The 18,575-nt window shown below is 41.0% G+C and overlaps 1 long non-coding RNA gene across 2 annotated transcripts; it reads left to right on the forward strand.

Annotated features, from left to right (window-relative positions):
* Positions 1 to 47: 47 nt before the first annotated feature.
* On the forward strand, positions 48 to 18,506 carry LOC114563579 (uncharacterized). Of its 2 annotated transcripts, none has more exons than XR_003693662.1 (6): positions 48 to 274; positions 14,079 to 14,172; positions 17,345 to 17,470; positions 17,559 to 17,686; positions 17,796 to 17,827; positions 18,063 to 18,506. It is a non-coding gene; the product is annotated as an uncharacterized LOC114563579 (long non-coding RNA). The 2 variants fall into 2 exon arrangements; XR_003693661.1 differs by having other exon boundaries at positions 18,081 to 18,506.
* Positions 18,507 to 18,575: the final 69 nt, after the last annotated feature.

Consider the following 18,575-nt stretch of genomic DNA (forward strand, 5'->3'; position numbering starts at 1 on the left):
GCCCTGCCCCCAGCTGGCTGGATGTTCCACACACACACACACACACACACACACAGTGGGAGAGAATAAAGTTAGTACAGTAGGCTATACTATCTCTGCTGCCCTGCGCCTAACCCTGGCACAGCGAAGACGCAGGACGCAACAAACTTTTGGTTTCCGTCGTCTATATAATCCGAGAACTGTTTCATATTTCCTCCTTTAGATCTACAGTCATTTTCTACCCGCAGGTTTTGTTGGACTTTATCTACACCCCGACAAACCACTTCCAACAAAGGTAGGATATGTGCGCTTTGTTAGTGTCATAAAGAGACAGTCCAGATGTGGAACTAGTTTGGGTAAAGTAAATATAGCCTCTGTCCTCTGAGTCTTTATGGTGATTGAACTTTTCTGCATACATATGCATACAGGAATATCCTCATTGTACGTTATTGTGATTTTATTGCACTTACAGATCGTTTTACAGTCGGATAAACTCCGAGTGTTCTGTGTGCAAACAGTGGATATAGTCCCGCAGGCTACGTGGAGAAAACACACAAAAAACACCGATAGAATTAAAAAGGTGAAAAGTTCAAAACAAGTTATTAATTAATTAATTTATTTTACTTGTTGCCCCTTTCTGTCCTCTAACTTTACAGAATAATGCCTACGACTCTTGCATTGTATTGCGTAATTATATAGGCTAAAACATTTTCACTTTCGGTTCTGGGTGAATTATTGAAATTAAGGTCATTATTTTACAGGAACCAAGAAATCCACGTTAAGCACGTGTCAAACTGCCTTTCTGTTAAATGTTCTGTCTCGTTGCAGATCATGGACCCGGGGCCAAAGCAGACTTCGGTAAAGTTAGACAGAAATTGGCAGATTCGCGGGTTTGCGGTTCAATAAATCTTAGATGAAACGTGTTACTTACACAATAGGCAGCTCTATCTAACCGTAGGAAGGTAGACAACAAGCTACAACCCGGTTTTCATCCCCAAGAACCTTCTACTTATATGGATGAATACAATGCATCCCTGTGAGCGTTATGCTTTCAGCCGAGCGTCTAGGGACCGTCTGCAAAGTGCAAAACCGAAAGTGCAAAACCGAAAGTGGATACAAAGATAAAATTCAACAGCTTCACTGTTATTGAGCCTAGCTCTTCCAAAATCACTCCACACATCTATGGCCTCCCTCTGAACATACTACACCAACTAATATTTTACAATATGCCTCAGCCTATTTTGTATGAATTTTTATTGCCAAAAATTCAATACCGTCAATGTTATTGAGTCTTGCTCTTCCAAAATCACTCCACATATCTAGGGCCTCCCTACCAACATACTACACCTTCTTATGTTGGGTAAGCAGGCTCAGTCTATTTTTAAATAATTTTTATTGGGGATAACATCCAATAGCTTCACTGTTACTGAGCCTAGTGCTTCCAAATTTACTCCCCACATCTGGGGGCTCCCAAACAAAATACTACACCTTCTTATGTTGGTAAAGCAGACTCAGTCTTTTTTTTATATTTTTTATTGTAGAAAAATGCAATAGCTTAAAGGTCCAATATGTAATATTTGTACTGTAATAAATCCAAAAATGACACCAATGCCTCATCAGATATTAAGGAAACATGTTAAACTGAAATACTATCTTTTCTGACAACAATGCTAATTTCAGTATTTTTTCTTTTTGAAATTTACATTCCGTGACGGAATTTATGTTAATGTTTTGATCTGTGTGTTGTTATCAACGGCCCAGTTTGACAGGCAGGCCGGGTTGCCAGATATACCTGTAAAAACGTAAACCCAGCACGCTACAGCTGTAACGGTAGTACAGCCATGAAAGCAGCAAACAAACGAACAGGATCAACGGAGATAGATTCTACATGACATAAAAAAAGAAAACAGCATGTTTCTAACAGTTGCGTGACCAGAGACGTAACAACCCCCTGGTAAATATTGGAGATGTATTTGAAAGATGGAGACAGCTTAGAGCCCAAAAGGACGCAGAGTTGGCTTATTTTCTCCTGAACCGGTAAGCATTAGCTTCAGGCTAATTTATCACAGCTACTAGGGATGGGCATTTTTTGTCTTTTCAACATTTGTGTACTGTTTCAACATTTGTGTTGGTTACTCGCAAAAACAATTGAGACATAGCCAGTAAAGTGATCCCGACTGGTCCTGGCTAACGCCACCATGCTAACCCTGCTAACTGTTAACGTTACCGGGCAGCCCATGGCTGTTTACAGCGTGTAGCCTCTTCAGCAGCTGGAGCCGACAACGATGAGTTATTTTAAGCCACGAGAGGGGGGCTGTAAATCGGAAAGAGGGGACTATGAGTTTGCAGTGTGTTTAGCGATTGTTGCCGTAATTCTAAGCAAATGAAGTGTGTTCCGTCGGCAAGGTAGTGGTATTTTTAGCGTTTCGTATTGTAATTCTAAGCCGAGGAAGTGTGCCTGACTGGTGTGTTGAGAGGACAGTGAGGTTGTTGTGTTTTTAGCGGTTCATACTGTAACCGAACTGTTTAAGCCGAAAAAGTGTGTCTGTTAGTTGGTTACAGAGTTCCGCGTGAGCACGGCTTTTATGACTGTCAATATAGCCAGCATCTAACATTAGCTACTCGGCTGTGCTGTGGAGTAATGTCTGGCTATGTGAGACTAGCATCTAACGTTAGCTACTCCGCTGTGCTGTGGAGTAATGTCTGGCTATGTGAGACTAGCATCTAACGTTAGCTACTCCGCTGTGCTGTGGAGTAACGTCTGGCTATGTGAGAAAAGCGTCCAGCTACATTGTTGTGAATGCTGCGGTCTCAGCCTGGCAACCCCCGTGAACTTCGAGTCTGGGCAGGAGGGGGCGGGGGAGACAACTCTCCAGTATTTTGAATTGGTAGTGCAGTAACTATTTTAACCGCTAGCTGCCAGTATTACACACAATATTACATATTGCACCTTTAACTGTTAGTGTGCCTAGTGCTTCCAAATGTAGTCCACACATCTGGGGCCTCCTTACCAACATACTACACCTTCTTATGTTGGGAAAGCTGGCTCTGGATATTTTTAAAGACTTTTTATTGGGGATAACATCCAAAAGCTTCACTATTATTGAGCCTAGTGCTTCCAAATTTACTCCACACATCTGGGGCCTCCCACACAACATACTACACCTTATGTTGGGAAAGCAGGCTCAGACCATTTTTAAATAAGTTTTATTGGTGATAACATCCAATAGCTTCACTGTTATTCAGCCTAGTGCTTCCACATTCACTCCACACATCTGGGGGCTCCCTACCAACATACTACACCTTCTTATGTTGGTATAGCTGGCTCTGTCTATTTTTAAATAATTTCTATTGTAGAAAAATGCAATAGCTTCAATGTTGTTGAGTCTTGCTCTTCCAAAATCACTCCACATATCTAGGGCCTCCCTACCAACATACTACACCTTCTTATGTTGGGTAAGCAGGCTCAGTCTATTTTTAAATAATTTTTATTGGGGATAACATCCAATAGCTTCACTGTTACTGAGCCTAGTGCTTCCAAATTTACTCCCCACATCTGGGGGCTCCCAAACAAAATACTACACCTTCTTATGTTGGTAAAGCAGACTCAGTCTATTTTTTTATATTTTTTATTGTAGAAAAATGCAATAGCTTAACTGTTAGTGTGCCTAGTGCTTCCAAATGTAGTCCACACATCTGGGGCCTCCTTACCAACATACTACACCTTCTTATGTTGGGAAAGCAGGCTCAGTCTATTTTTAAATATTTTTTTATTGGGGATAACATCCAATAGCTCCACTGTTATTGAGCCTAGTGCTTCCAAAATCACTCCACACATCTGGGGGCTCCTTACCAACATACTACACCTTCTTATGTTGGCAAAGCAGGCTCAGTCTGTTTTTAAATAATTCTTTTTGGGGATAACATCCAATAGCTTAACTGTTAGTGTGCCTAGTGCTTCCAAATGTAGTCCACACATCTGGGGCCTCCTTACCAACATACTACACCTTCTTATGTTGGGAAAGCAGGCTCAGTCTATTTTTAAATATTTTTTTATTGGGGATAACATCCAATAGCTCCACTGTTATTGAGCCTAGTGCTTCCAAAATCACTCCACACATCTGGGGGCTCCTTACCAACATACTACACCTTCTTATGTTGGCAAAGCAGGCTCAGTCTGTTTTTAAATAATTCTTTTTGGGGATAACATCCAATAGCTTCACTGTTACTGGGCCTAGTGCTTCCAAATTTACTCCACACATCTGGGGGCTTCTTACCAACATACTACACCTTCTTATGTTGGGAAAGCTGGCTCTGGATATTTTTAAAGACTTTTTATTGGGGATAACATCCAAAAGCTTCACTATTATTGAGCCTAGTGCTTCCAAATTTACTCCACACATCTGGGGCCTCCCAAACAACATCCTACACCTTATGTTGGGAAAGCAGGCTCAGACTATTTTTAAATAAGTTTTATTGGTGATAACATCCAATAGCTTCACTGTTATTCAGCCTAGTGCTTCCACATTCACTCCACACATCTGGGGGGTCCTTACAAACATACTACACCATCTTATGTTGGTATAGCTGGCTCTGTCTATTTTTAAAGAATTTTTATTGGGGATAACATCCAATAGCTTCACTGTTATTGAGCCTAGTGCTTCCAAATTTACTCCACACATCTGGGGGCTCCCTACCAACATACTACACCTTCTTATGTTGGTATAGCAGGCTCTGTCTATTTGTAAAGGATTTTTATTGTAGGAAAATGCAATAGCTTCACTGTTATTGAGCCTAGTGCTTCCAAATTTACTCCACACATCTGGGGGCTCCTTACCAACATACTACAACGTCTTATGTTGGGAAAGCTGGCTCACTCTATTTTTAATTTCTTTTTGTGGAGAAAAATGCAATAGCTTCACTGTTATTGAGGCTAGTGCTCCCAAATTTAGTCCACACATCTAGGGTCTCCCGATCAACATATTACACCTGCTAATTTTTGAACAGCTGGCCCAGGCTATTTTTTATGAATTTTTATTGTGAAAAAATTCAATACCATCAATGTTATTGAGTCTAGTGCTTCCAGATTTACTCCACACATCTAGGGCCTCCCTCTGAACATACTACACCCGCTATTTTTGGAAAATCTGGCTCAGCCTATTTATAATATATTTTAATTGGTGAAAATGTAATGGCTTCAATGTTATTGATCCTAGTGCTTCCAAATTTACTCCACACATCTCGGGTCTCCCTATCAACATACTACACCTGCTGTGCCTATTTTTTAAAAGTAAGTGCTGTAGTACAACCAGCAGGGGGCTTTGTATGTGTGGAGTGATTTGGGAAGCACTACATCAAAAAGAGTGAAGCTATTGAACTAACTATTGGATGGGCTTCTCGATAACAGAATATTTAGATGGAGACTTTCCTAATTTCTGTTCTCCAACTCTTATTTTCACTCTTCGCACTAAACCATCACCATCCGTAGATGTTTCCACTACTCGCCCCAACTGCCACTGGTTCCTTGGGAGGATGTCTTCCTTTATAATGACCACATCGTTCACTCTGAGATTGCGCCAGGCCACATGCCACTTCTGTCGTGTGGAAATGTTCTGGAGGTACTCCCTTTTCCATCGACTCCAGAACTGCTCAATCAAATATTGAACTCGACGCCATCGCTTTGTACTGTATACATCCTCTCTCTCTAACTTTCCAGGAGGTGGAAGAGCTATCTTTGACTTCATTAGGATTAAATGATTAGGCGTTAAAGGTTCAACAGAGTTGGGATCATTCATTCCATCTACTGTTAATGGGCGGCTGTTAACAATAGCCATGGCCTCGTAAAAGAGTGTTCTCAGGGAGGAATCATCAAGCCTACCTAGACTTTGAGTCAAAGTAGCATCCAACACACTTCGAATGGTGCGTATTTGACGCTCCCAAACTCCACCAGCATGACTTGCTGATGGGGCATTGAACACAAACTCGCACTGATTCTCAGCCAGAAACATTTCCAAAGCCTGATTGTTACACTGTTTAAGTGCTTCTCTCAATTCATTCTTAGCTCCTATGAAATTCCTGCCTTGGTCACTGTAGAGTTGGCGCACTCCACCTCTTAGGCTGATAAGGCACCGTAAGGCATTGATAAAAGAGTCAGTGGATAGATCTAACATTTCGATGTGGACGGCTCGAGAATAGAAGCAGGTGAATATCAAGCCGTACCTCTTGTACTCCTTTCGACACCTTTTAATGACAAACGGTCCAAAGCAGTCCATTCCACAGTATGTAAACGGGGCAGATGCTTCAACACGCTCTTTAGGCAAATCAGCCATACGCTGTTCTTCTACCGGACGCCTCAGCCTCCTGCATTGAACACACTTGTGTATCAGCTTCGCAACCAACTTGCTGCAACTCATGATCCAGAATCCATTTGCTCTAAGCTCCATTTGGGTTTGACTTCGACCTTGGTGGCATACTTGAGAATGATAATGTGACAAAACCAGCTGGGTGATATGGCTATCTTTGGGCATAATGCATGGGTGCCTAAATTCTTCACTAAGAGATGAATGTTTCAGTCTTCCACCAACACAAAGTATGCCCTCTTTAAGAATGGGATCAAGGCAAAAAAGGGGACTGGACAGTGGAAGACTTTCTCCTGTTCCAAGTGCCTTTATCTCTCGACTAAATGCTTGCTGTTGAACAAGCTTTATCACCACTTTGGCAGCACTCTCACGCTCTCCGACAGTCACATCAGTTTGACACTTTAGTCCAGACGCCAGTCTCTTAATTCTCGCCACTACCTTAAGGAGTGTTGTCCAAGAGGATATCCTAGACAGACGATCCAGCATGTTTGTGCAATCATTCACTCTTATGGCAAAGGCCTGAATGGTTTTGACCTCTGGGTCACCAACCAACAATTCGGGTGACGAAGTAGGTTCCAAATAAACCTCTTCCTTCCACAAAAATTCAGGGCCTGATAGCCACGTTGTTAACAGAATGTCTGATGCACGGAGTCCCCTAGAGGCGTGATCAGCTGGGTTTTCTTCTGTATCAACATAATGCCACTGGCTCGGATTGGTGCACTCCCTTATAAGCTGGACACGATTGGCCACAAATATGTGAAATCTCTGTGCTTCATTATTAATGTATGCTAGAGTGACTTGAGAATCTGTCCAGAAGAATTCTTCATCAATCTTCATGTTTAACTCTGATTTCAACAGAACACTAACTCTGGCTGCAACAACAGCAGCTGAAAGTTCTAAACGGGGAATGCTTGTGATCTTTGATGGTGCAACCCTAGCCTTTGCCATAACAAAACTGCAGTGAACTTTGTTCTGGACATTCTTATATCGAAGGTAAGAACATGCTCCGTAGCCTATACTGCTGGCGTCTGCAAAGTGGTGCAGTTCTACGCTCACAATCTTGCCAAAGTTTTGTGGATGATAACATCTTGGAATCAAGACTCTTTTCAGGCCTTGTAGACCAGCCTTCCATTCCTCCCATCGTGGGCGCAAGTCCTCAGGCAGCAGATCATCCCATCCAATGCTCCGACGACATAATTCCTGGAGAATGCACTTTCCACTCAGAACAAAGGGAGCCACAAAGCCCAGAGGATCATACAATGAAGCTATGACCGATAGAATGCCTCGGCGTGTGTCTGGCTTGTCTTTCAAGGTTATATTAAAACTGAAACAATCACTTTCAATTAGCCACTGAATACCCAGTGCATGTTCTACTGACACTGAATCAGGGTTGAGGTCAAGGCGTTCGACCCTTGACGCCCTTTCGGATGCCTCAACACAATGAAGAGCCTCAATTTCATTGAAGTTGAATTTGTGGAGTCGTAATCCTCCTCTCTTGCACAACTCTTGTGCTTGAACTATCAGTTCACAGGCATCCTCAACTGTGGGAACACTCACTAGCCCATCATCGACGTAGAAACTATTTTCGACAAATGCCGCTGCAGAGGGATAATGTGCTTTGTATTTCTGTGCCAGGTATTTCAGGCCGAAGTTCGCGCACCCTGGAGAAGAGGCGGCACCGAAGAAATGGACTGCCATCTGATATTCCTTAGGCTCACAGTCAAGGTCTCCATGCTCCCACCATAGAAACCTCAGATAACTGCGATTGTCAGGGGTGACAAAGAACTGATGGAACATCCTTTCAATATCGCAGATGATGGCCACCTTCTCTTTTCTGAAACGACAGAGAACTCCCAGCAAAGAATTAATCATATCGGGGCCTGTCAGCAAAGTATCATTCAATGAGATGCCACGAAATTTAGCTGAACAATCAAAAACGACTCAATTTGTCAGGCTTCTTCGGGTGGTACACACCGTGATGGGGTATGTACCAAACAACCTCTCCGACAGATGCCTCTGGAACTGACTCTGCGTCTCCTTTGTTGATCATATCCTCCATGAATGCCTTATAATGATCACAAAGCTGTTGATTTTCTTTCAGTCTCCTCTTTAAATGCTGCAGACGAATGATGGCCAACTTCTTATTGTTAGATAATGATGGGGAACTGTGGCCTTTAAAGGGGAGGGGCATCTCCAGGTGACCATCCTCTTTCTGCCGGATGGTTTTACTAAGAATCTGTATGAAGCGCACATCATCTTGTGAGACGCCTTTTCCCTCAGAATTCCTCTCGCTGAAGTCAGACTCCAGAACTTTTAAGACATCTACGGCTGATGGAACTGGCATCTCTTTCATTGCAACTCTATGTACGAATCTTTGACTTCCATGCCTATCCAAGTGGGGATTAACTGCCCCTATGATACTCCATCCCAGCTCTGTCTTCTGTGCAAATGGTTCATTCTCACCTCCAGTGATGACCTCAAGGGGAGCCAAAGCTGAAGGACAGTCATAGCCAATCAATAGTCCCACTTCACACTCTTGAAGGGATGGCATCTTATTTACAAGATGTTTAAGGTGAGGCCACTGCGACGCTGTGTTCCTGGTTGGTATGCAAGACTTATCAACAGGAATAAAGTCACGTGTGTATGCTTGCCGTAACTGTATGCAGTTGTCAGAATGAAAACTTCGAACTTGCAAACCACACACACTTTGGCTGGCTATAACTGTGTCCACAGCAGTCATTGTACTAAGCTTCAACTGTAATGGTTGAGAAACTACATCCAGCTCTCGGACAAGGTCTTCCAAGACAAAAGATGAATCGCTCTGTGTGTCAAGAAGAGCATATGTAAGAATTTCCTTCTGAGGTTCTTTCACTGATGACAAAAAAAACTGGGACAATACTTTTGCAGCATTCTGAGTTACTACATGAGACAAAACTTTGTGGACTTCCTGATTTGCTTGTCCTTCTTTGGAACCAGAAGTGAAGCTTCTCTTTGACGTTTCACCGGATCTCTCCTCTCTCTCTTCATGCAAACAGGTTGGATGGCGTCGGCTACACACTCCACAGACATGTCGTGTTTTGCAATCTTTAGTCATATGTCCCTTACGCAAACATCCAAAGCATAAATAATTTTGATGTATAAATGCCCTTTTATCTCCCATAGTCTTGGCAGCAAAGACTGGGCACTTAGCGGTGCCGTGCAATTCATCCTTACAGACAGGGCATGGCAGCTTTGGCTTGAAGGGAGATGAACTTTCTGACTTAAATGCATGATATTTTGTTTGGGCACTTGTACTTAGGGCCTTTGCTCTCTTGGGGAACCTTTCATCTGAGCTGGAGCTCAGGAATAAGGAAGAAGTGATGGGATTACAGGCTATGCGGGCTTCCTTCAGCACAAACTTAGTATAGTGTTCAAAGGTTGGATAATCTCCAGATGCATCAAGCTGTTCTACTACAATTCGGCTCCATTTACGTACAATCCAGTCCGGTAATTTTTTCAAGAGTTTATGATTTTCCTCACAATCATTTAAAATGGCCAACCCTTTAACGTGGGGCATAGATTCCACACAGCTCCTTAAAAAATCTGCAAAATCTCTAAGTGCTAAAGAATCATTAGGACTAATCTTGGGCCATTTTATCAGCTTGTCTCGAAACGCTTTCTGCACAATAAATGGGTTTCCGTACCTGTCCTTTAAAACTGCCCAAGCACTTTCGTATGCATCCTCAGAACTCCGGTAAAAGAATCCTTCCACAGCTTTCCTTGCCTCTCCTGTGAGGTAGCTTTTCAAATAGAGCATTTTTTCACCAGCGGAGATAGGTTTCCTGTCAATTAGAGTTGTGAACGACATCAAGAAGTCAACAAATTTCAAAGGATCATCAGCAAACATAGTTGGTTCAGGAACAGGCAGACGATTTAGACTTAATGAGCTTGCAATTGCTTCAGCTAAGTTGGCTGTTACACTCTGAGATGATGATTGCGATTGGAACTGTCTATTTGAATACATAGCTGGAGTGGTTCTGACGGCAGAGGCTGTATTAGGTTTTCTTACCAAGTTCTCCCCATCACCATCCAGTTTATTGTATGTTCTAACTCAAGCTGCAGCCACTTTCACATCCACGCTTGCTAGTTTTGTTTTCTCCTCCTCTAACTTCAGCTCCACTTCTGCTTGTTTCTGCTTCATTTGTATCATCATTTGTGACTCATGGAGTTTCCATTCACTTTCCAACTTAATAAGTTCGGTCTGTTGAACTTGTAACTCTTCCATTGACTTTGCTTGTTCTAGCTTAGCTGCAAGATCTGCTTCGGCATCTGCTCGCCCACTAGAAGCCTTAGAGCTTGTAATTGACTGGTTATCTAATTTGATGGATTCTTCTGAAGTAACACTTTCAGTGTTTGTCCCACCAAAGACAGATTTATATTCATCACGACTTAAGATCATTCGCACTCTCTCCTTTTCAGCTTCCTCTTTAAAAGGTCTCTTGAACTAGGCCTACATCCAGCCGTCTACTCACAAGGTCACATATCTCTGTTGTCAGTGTATTACAAGCATCCAATTTTTGCACAATCTCTAACGTACTAAGAGATTTGCGTTGAAGTGGCTCATAATTTTGATTTACACAGTCATATCCACTCTGAACTTGTTAGTTTATTTTGTTGAGATCCTCCTTCAAACAGAATTTCTTGAGCCTAGTTCTAGCTTCTCGTGCTATCTGCTTCCAAGATTCATAGGCTCTCAAAAATGCTTTTACGTGCCTTTTAACTTCCTCTTCACGCATTTGTTTGCCCTTTTCTGTAGCCTTTCATTCACGAGAGACCCTTTCTTCTGGGCCTCTAGATTTCTCTGCTGTTGAAGGTTCATTATCAGTGCTTAAATCTTTCTCTTCAGTGGACTTTTCCTTTCCTCCTGACACAGACATGTTTGTATCGCTATTAATGTATGACTAGATTTGAGTAATTCAAGAAGCTGTTGTTATAAGAGGGCTGCGTAGCCTAGTACTGCTCACCTCAAATATTAAGATAGGCTTACTCAAAATGATAATGCAACACCAAAGCACTTTAAATATTCAAGAGAGCTTAATAAGAAATAGAGTGGCTGAAATTAACTTTCGAGATGTAAAACTCTTTACCATACAATTTCATCACATTTCACAAGTTTTAAGAGTGAAAATAAATCAAACATTTCATACATGCAACCATTTCAGATATTTAGCACACAGTTCATTCACAAACAAAAGATCAATCAGGATACGACCATATAGGCAGACAGTTCAATTACCCTTTTTTTTTTCTTTTCTTTTCTTGACAAGAGTCTCTCACCGCATCTGAAGTCTCTGTTATTAAGCTTGCTACCAATCTACGACCTTGCCTGTAAGCGTGGAACAACGTCGGCAACCTCTGGAACAAAGACGGCATGCAGCATAGCAGGCAACTCCGATGTAGCGTCGAGTTTTCATTGTTACAGCCCTTGGGTCCAAAAACGAGAGTCTCAACTGATGCATAAGGCGTCTTTTATTTAGTTTGCCAGTCCAGCATGACGTTCAGCATTCGTTAATTCATCATCACCTTAGCACCGTGAAAACTGTATTGAAAACATAAATACACAAACATTTCACACGTGTTTTCACGGATACAAAACACGTTACGTGAACAAACATTTAGGATTACAAACATTAATTACGCAGCAAAATAGACTATACAAACATACAAACAATTTCTAAATCACTATGAATGGAAACCCATCGTAACTCGCTGCGCTCCCCAAGGAATGCAAACAATATACGATCGTCCTTTCTTCCGTCATGAAACGGGCGTCAAGTTTTCAAAGTTCATAAAAGAAACAAAATCTCAGATAAAAATCCTGTAGGCTCAAACAGCTGTGAGCCATTCACACCCGCCAGCTACCTTTCAAAGCTCATCTCCCATTGTGCAAAAACAAACTACGGTGCCACTAAAAGGACACATTTCAACATTGCGGATACATTTTTCGAATCTCCGGTCAATCACATACAAATATTTTTCCCATCTTATTCATTAACTCCACAGCACATATTAAACTTTTGTTTCTTTTATGAACTTTGAAAACTTGATGCCCGTTTCATGACGGAAGAAAGGACGATCGTATATTGTTTGCATTCCTTGGGGAGCGCAGCGAGGTACGATGGGTTTCCATTCATAGTGATTTAGAAATTGTTTGTATGTTTGTATAGTCTATTTTGCTGCGTAATTAATGTTTGTAATCCCAAATGTTTGTTCACATAACGTGTTTTGTATCTGTGAAAACATGTGTGAAATGTTTGTGTATTTATGTTTTCAATACAGTTTTCACGGTGCTAAGGTGATGATGAATTAACGAATGCTGAACGTCATGCTGGACTGGCAAACTAAATAAAAGACGCCTTATGCATCAGTCGAGACTCTCGTTTTTGGACCCAAGGGCTGTAACAGTGAAAACTCGCTGCGCTCCCCAAGGAATGCAAACAATATACGATCGTCCTTTCTTCCGTCATGAAACGGGCGTCAAGTTTTCAAAGTTCATAAAAGAAACAAAATCTCAGATAAAAATCCTGTAGGCACAAACAGCTGTGAGCCATTCACACCTGCCAGCTACCTTTCAAAGCTCATCTCCCATTGTGCAAAAACAAACTACGGTGCCACTAAAAGGACACATTTCAACATTGCGGATACACATAATTTCCGGTCAATCGCATACAAATATTTTTCCCATCTTATTCATTAACTCCACAGCACATATTAAACTCAGAAGTGGTCTTTTACAACTACTAATGCGATTAAATATTTTAATCGTTTGACAGCACTAATATATATCTTATACACCCCATAGTACATTCATGTGGATTTTTTATTTAGTTTATTTAATATCTTTTATTGTCCATATTATTCATGTGGATTTGTTTATTTGTTATTTTAACACCCTGTTATGATGTATGTTTATGTTGTGTGGGATGTCTGTAAGCTACTGGGACCTTGAATCTATCATGTGATTGCAGTAGACATACAATAAATAATAAATAAAATTTAAATAAAAAAAAAAAGAGACTATTTGAAAATTACATTTTTGGAATTCTATGAATCGATTTTGAATCTGTACAGCTTGAATCACGATTCAAATATGAATCAATTTTTTTGCACAACCCTAGTTTTTATGCAACTAGTGGCTAATCAGAGAAATGCATTAATTGTTTTCCCTTTTGGCTAATACTTCGAGAAAACACACAAAACATTCTACAGAGTATTTTATAGTGGCAAGGAAACTGCAGTCTGATGTCATATAAAATGTTTTCAGACAGCACAGTGGTCAGTTCTTCTAGCTCTGGGTGCAGAGGGCTTACAGAATCTTAATAACCAGTTAACAGGATGTGTTCAGGTGATTGTCTATGTTTGACTCGGTCTACCTTTATGTGTTGTCCTGCCCTCTAACTTGACAGAATTTCCACAGGTGGCATGCTAGTATTTTTTCCCAACTTTTTTTTAATTAATTTTTAAGTTTTAACCAAAAAGTGACAGGCAACAAGAACAAAATGAACACAGCATAGTAAAACTGACGTCACTTCAAGTTTTGTATTTTATTGTGTAATTATATAAAACATTTTCACTTTGGATTCTTGGTGAATTATTTGAAGTTAATTATTTTACAGGGGGGAAGCAACAAATACGCTTTAAGCATGTGTCAAACTGCTTTTATATTAAGTACCTTGTTCAATATTTTCTGTTTTATTGCAGATCATGGACTGGTTGAGGACAGCGTTGGACTGGTTGAGGCCAGCGTTGGACTGGATGTGGCCAGTCGTGGAGAGACTTATGGCTTTATATACAGGTGATCCTGATTACATCCTTAATAAGTCAGGGCTCCAGACTGCGACCAAAATTTGAGAGTGCGGACTGAATTTTACATCCAGTAAATGTGCGACCAGTAAATTACACGTTAAACGTGGAAGGGGCGCGTCAATGAATCCGGAATCTGTGGCAGGTCAATGAGTGTGAGAGGGATAGGGAATGGCCACTGTAAGTGGCTAATGTGTGGAGGGGGAGGGTCCTAGAGATAATCGAGCGTGCGTAAACATCTGTGGGAAGGAGACAGATATCACAACCTACATGCGTCTGAACAAGTCTGAAAACTTTTTTACGAAAAATCCCAAACACTGAACAAACCATCCTCTCCACTGGAGCGGTAAATCTATTGATGCATTATAAGACAAAGACATGCATGTGGCTACTTAATATGCACGTGAATGATGCAATTGTTAGTTTTGCTTTCTTTATTCTTGATGATGCCGATTGTATTATTTTTGCAACAGCATCGTTTCATTGCAGATGAGGCATACAAGACGAATGCGTGGCCTGCTCATCAGGCCATTCATCATTAAAGCTTGGGTTTTCCACATCAACTTTTTTGACAGTGACAGTTTTACCTGACAACAGGCCTTTCTTTCTGCAAGCATTTCCCACCAATCAGGACACTGCATACTACAACGGTGTTTCCATAATCACAGACTTTAACCATCACTCCTCAGTGAACTGCCTCCTAGTCCAAGACCATTTTCTAGTTACAGAGCCACTTATTATGGAGTTTTCATGTTTTTTAGGAGTTTGCTCACACTAATACATGTAAAAAAAAATTATAGCATTACTTCAGCTAGAAAATGAAAATATCGAACAAGAATAGGTGTTTTAGGTATGAATACCCAGATTGTCTGCTTAGAAAAATTCTGGCCCTTGGAAAAATGTACTTGATGACCCCTGTCCTAGTGGAACACAGGAGGATCTGCTCTAAGGGGGAGTGAGTAAAGGCACAAGTTGTTTAGGCCTACTTGTTTATAGTGGAAGGTTATTGGCCACTGTCCCTAATGTTTATTTGTTAAAGCTCCATTGTGTAAGAATTTCTCCCATCTAGCAATGAAATTGTATATGACAACCAACTGAATATGACTTTCTAGCGCCCCCCCTCCCCCATTCCGAGCATGATTAAACTCCTACGGTGGCCGAACCCAAAATTAGTGTTCTTTCCAGTGTAATAATAGTTTTACGTTATTTTGGTACCATTTCATTGCTAACATCAGCTATCACCTGATAGCTGATCTTAGTAAAGTATCAGTGCTGTCGTTATTCTGTTTATTGTACGACATGTGTCGAAGTCAAGGCCCGCGGGCCAAATCCGGCCCTTCTCAAACTTTGATCCGGCCCGCATATCAGTTCAGGTTCATAATAACTTTTTGCCCGCCTAGTTTTTGTCGCTTTTTCCGACAGTCTTGGCACTTGTTTTTGACATTTTGTGTGCTTTTTTTAACGTCATTTACATTTTATATGATGTTTTGGGAATTTTTTTTCAAAACATTTGCCGTTTTTGTTCGACCTTTTTGGGGTTTTTCCCAACCTTTTTTCCCATTTTCACCGTTTTTTCATTGTCAAACTGTTTGGCCCTCGATGTGATTCTCTTTTTCCAGGGTGGCCCTTAGAGAAGTTGAGTTTGACACCCCTTTTGTATGAGGTTAATAGTGTAAGGCAATGTTTACGGCGTAGGAGAGAAGCAACGGAGGTTTGTGTTTTTGATATATTTCTCTGAGCAGTATGAACAATGTCAATGAAACTGAAATTAGCTCTTAGTATCTCCATCGTTTACACGCAGCTGTTCTAGCTGGAGCTAGTCTGTGTTACAACTGCATTACGTGAGTTGTCTGCCAGGGAAATCACGACACGTATGATTACGTTTACGTTACAAGGTAGACAATCCTTTTTCATCATTGACACGAGGAAAAGTATCAAAGACGTCGTTCTAGCTTTATGCACCACCATGCTATAGTTAGCCAAGCAACTATACAACGTTACACAAATAGGTAGAATTACCTGTCGAGAAGAAAGCAGGCAACCTTTTAAAATCCTTGCTCCTTATGAGCTCTTTCCATCTTGGAAAAGCCACTCCAATATTAACTTTGGTCTTGTTGCGTTGTTGTTTTAATTCTCTTTAACTTCCTTGGCAACTTACCTCGTTATCTTCTCCCCCTCCCTGGCATTCGTCACGGTGCCACTGAGTGTAAAAGCGCGAAAGACGGAGGTATGTCCCTCTTTGACTAATGTATTTTAAAGATGGAGGCACAACATGGCTGCTGTCATTCGAGCGAGTCGCTCGTATGTGTTCTGAAGGATTCTGAATGGCAGATTGTACACGTACGAGAATACTTTGATTAGTTGGTGGAAGTAAATACACATGAATGAGCACATGTATTTGTGAAAGAAAAAAAAGGGGCTTTTGCTAAGAATCAACTCATAAAATGACACAATGTAGATTTTAGTATTGTTTTGAACTGTGAAGCACTTTGTTACTAAGCAGGTTTTTATTCTGAATGTATTTTTTTAATATTTGTACTGTCATGACAGCGATGGTGCTGTCAGTTTACCTTCTATGTTGCATCTTCAAAAGTGCACAATAAAATGTGACACTGAATTTGAAACAGCACATTGTAATTTCTGCATCTATTATCAAAGCATTTTTTAGTAATACAATGGAAATTAGTGGAAATGTGAATATTTGGTTAGCATGTTGATTTACTACTATTTCCTAAATCTTCTGGTTGCGCCCCTAAAATGTTCCATTTTCAGACTAACAAAGTTAGTCTGGAGCCCTGTAAGTGTGGGGATATTTTGATCTGTGAATGAGTTTCTCGAGGTACAAAAAGCAAAGCAGTGCATTAGACAAGATGAGAGTGCTTTTGAAAATAATAATCGCAAAGGGAGGAGAGAGCTGTCAGTTCTTCTTTGACATTGTGAGGCAGCTTCCAGAACATTAGCAGCAACAGCAACAGCTTCTCAGCCCTAACACTGAAGCTAAACATCAGCCTGTAAAACAGTAGTATACAGCTGCTGTCTGCACTGTAGGTACTGGAAGTGGACCTCAACATGCATCTGGTTTAAATCAAGTCACAGGTTCAAGTTTCTCTTTTCTATCCATTGTTCATACGTTTCTGAAGGATGACTGTTACTCATATTTACAGGCTCAAGGACACGATCAGTCGCTGATAGTAACAGTGTTGTTACTGACAGAACAATCTCAAAAATAAAAGGAAAAAACCTCAACATGGCGGTTGAAACAGTGAGTGATCCAGGAAGCGGTCCGAGTGGTAAGCAGTAATATTCCTCAACACGTTTCAATACAAGAAGGCAATATTTGAATTTAGCTCATATTTTCTTTATTAATTCTTCTTTTAGGAAAAGCTGGTGGAGAAGATGGACAGGCAGATTGCTCTGCACGTGGTGGCAGTGTGATTTGTACTGATAAAATGTCTAATGTTGAGGTTGATGGTGATATCAATTTATCAGTGACTGTGAAACCAAAAGTACGTTCGGGTAACATCTGAACAACTTCTGTTCCATATTGACCGGTATTCTGCATATATATTCTGTCTGGACATTTCAGCAAATCCTAACACTGCTCTCCTCTCTCAGGCACAGTAGACGAGACACTGCAGGACTCTCAGGTACACACACACACACACACACACACACACACACACACACACACACACACACACACACACCAGAAAATAAAACACTCATTGATAGTGTGTTTTGTGGGGACTTTTACTGATTATCCAGAGTGGAACAAATTCAAGGATGTCTTTTTGTACACCTCTATAGTTTAGAACAGAGAGCCAGATAGTGGAAAGAGAAATTAACCTCGTCCAAATCAGATGAATACTTTACTCTTGTTAGCCTCTCTTCACTGAACAGGCCAAGAAACATGGTGTCCACCCCATTCACCTCCAGTCTCCATTACATCCAGGGCCCAGGGTTCCTCCAACTCTACTCATCACAAGACCTGCTCCACATTCCACCATCATCCATTACCAGATCTTCAGCCAGCTCTCTTCCTCACCACCAGTGTCTACTCAGGCTGTTTGCTAACTTATATTAAGAGGAAGACACTCAATAGGGAGTCCCTATAAGCACCTTCATCCATGTAGGCCGGCTGGGGTTATTGAGGGTCTTCCTTTTTAAAATAGTTTTAGCATTTACGGTTTTTTTCTGGGGATGTTAATTAAGTTTTGCTTCATGCTATTAAATATGTAACTATGTTTACTATGTATGTATTTGTGTATATGATCATACATGTATCACTGGGGACAGAAACGTGAATACAATACACTAAGTATTTAAGCAAGAGTCTCTCTCTCTCTCTCTCTCTCTCTCTCTCTCTCTCTCTCTCTCTCTCTCTCTCTCACACAC

This window comes from Perca flavescens, chromosome 11 (assembly GCF_004354835.1).
Source record: "Perca flavescens isolate YP-PL-M2 chromosome 11, PFLA_1.0, whole genome shotgun sequence".
Lineage (NCBI taxonomy): Eukaryota > Metazoa > Chordata > Actinopteri > Perciformes > Percidae > Perca > Perca flavescens.